Below are 2,448 nucleotides of genomic sequence, written 5' to 3'. Positions count from 1 at the left end.
GAAGATCAGGCCTGTCTCTCGCAAGAAAACAGGCTGAGTCTCCCATGGCATTTTGGAGAGGGATGGAGTCAGGCACAATCTTAACGGAGCCATATGTTGATGGACCCAAAGCAGAACTAAGGGTAGAGGTTTGGGCTGGGAAGCTGACACTTGTGTCTGTTTCTGTAGAAATGACGGAATGAACGCAGGATTGGGGAACTGTGTCCCACCCAGCACCCCCTGATCTCCAACATCCTACCTGGGTTGTCAACCCAGGAACCTGGCTGTGTCGAGTGGCGTGTTCTCAGTCTGTCTGCATTTCAGGCAGCCAAGTTTCTGATGTCTGTGACTGTAAAACAAGGCTTCTTCATGAGATGGGAAAACAGCCATCGCTCAAAGAAAGAGGGTTATGTTGACATTTTACAGCTGCGTTGTGACCTTGGGGGAGAGGGCTTGTGCCTTCACTCTGGGGTCCCGGCAGGATGAATAGCCAGGCTGACTTTTGTTTTCCCTTTCTCGGCCCCGCTGTTTGCTAGCCTCACGTTCATCACTTCCATGGTTCGCCCGTGGGCTCCCGTTTGGATGCAGTGGTCAGCGACCCAGATGAGGGTACTGCTAGAAGTCCGTGGGAGGTGCATGTTATGAAAAACCTTTGCAAGGAGTTCAAAAATGTTTACAGTCATTTATCTGGAAATTCCTTTTTCCATAAACTTTTTGAAGGACCCTCATAGCAATTAGAGGTTTTGATCAAGTGCAAATGAAGTGTACCTACCATTGCTTCTGATGCCTTCAAGTGCCGGTAAAGCATTCAAAAAACAACTGAATAATAATAATAAAAAGACCTGATAAGTAAAGTTATAGTTAGAAATAGTATCAGCAATATTGACAAGATATAAGAAAACATTAGTTGAAGTTTTTATAGCGCTTAGATCCCAACATGCACATATCATACAGAAAGGGCTAGTCTAAGGAAATCATCTGATATGAGGGGGATTTCACAATTTCACAGCAAGGGTACAGCGTACGTAATGGTGAAACATTGAAAGCAGCATCAACATAAAAGTTACTTTCAGTGTAGTTTATATTTAAATGCTCATGAAATAAATGTTAAAAAAAAAATCAGTGCGTAGGTGTTGTGGTGCTGCATGCTAACCCTCCTTTTGCAACACCTGCATCCCAAATCAGTGTGCCTGGGTTCAAATCCCAGCTACTTGGTGCCTGCAGTGCAGCTGCAGCCAGCTGCTGATGCGCCCGAGGGGAGTGGTGGATGTGGGAGGTCCCTGCCAATCTCACGAGAGAGCCAATGGGGCTCTTTGGCTGCAGCCTGATCCAATCCTGGCCATGAGGGACACTGATCCATCACTCAGTGTGTCTTTCAAATAAAATGAGTCTTTTTTTTTTTTTAAGATCAAGATATGAAAATACAACGCAAGGATTAGGGGAAGGCACTTGGTCTTTGTGGGAGATCCGCACTGAGCTCCTGGCTGCCAGCTGAGGCCACAACCGGAGAACACCGGGAGCATTTGAGGGAGTGAGCCAGAGGTTGGGAGCTCTGTCTGCCTCTCCGTCTCTCCTGTCTTTCTGTGGGTCTCTACCACTCCCATAAAAATATAATATAAAATATAAGGTACAGTGTTCTATACCCTTCTCGTTTAAGTTATATGATAACATGTATAGAAAATGTTTCCAAAAGAATGTAACAAAATATTAACCATGATTATTTCAGAGTGGTTAGATTATGGGCATTTTTTTTTTCATTTTCTTTCAAATATATTTGTATTTTTCATTATGAAGTATATATTAGAACAGTACAGTACAGCTGTAAAATAAGCATGCATTGCTTCGAGAAAGAAGTTAATTGGCATTGTGGGAAAATGCTGGTTCTTGGAAAGACAGTAGAAGGTTTATGGGGGAAATTGCATACTGCATTGCTACATCTTTTCATAGGCTGTCAGACCGGTTTTTTTCTTTCCCGTGTACCCAGCACTGGGGATGAAGAACAGAATTTTTCATTTTGGGCCGGCAGCATGTGTGCTATACAAGGCTGAATGAACCTCAGTCATGTCATGTCGGGGCCCTGCCACTTTTTTCTTGGTGTCACTAGTCAGTCCTCTTGGGACACAGAGTTCATCTGGTAGACCAGAGCTCAGGCTAGCTTACAGCACAAGGGATTCAGACTTAGGCCCCGTGGTTGGCTACGCTGTTTGAAAACTGTCCATAGTTCTATTTTTCTCCACTGTGTTAGGGTTCTGACAAATGGAGAATGTAGGAAAACATGCATTTGTAAAGAAAAATACATCTGGGAAAGTGTTGAAGTTTGATGGAGTTCAAGTGAGACTTGAGACCGAGTTCGCCTCTCTGCTGTTGTCTTCCTGTTGATTTTTCAGTAGGAGGAGTGAGTCTGGGGGTGTCAGGGCAGTCCAGGGGTGTAAAGCTCACGTGGCCTTGTCTTTGGACTCTGCAGTACAG

This window comes from Ochotona princeps, chromosome 19 (genome assembly GCF_030435755.1).
Source record: "Ochotona princeps isolate mOchPri1 chromosome 19, mOchPri1.hap1, whole genome shotgun sequence".
Lineage (NCBI taxonomy): Eukaryota > Metazoa > Chordata > Mammalia > Lagomorpha > Ochotonidae > Ochotona > Ochotona princeps.
This window is presented reverse-complemented; position numbering follows the sequence as displayed.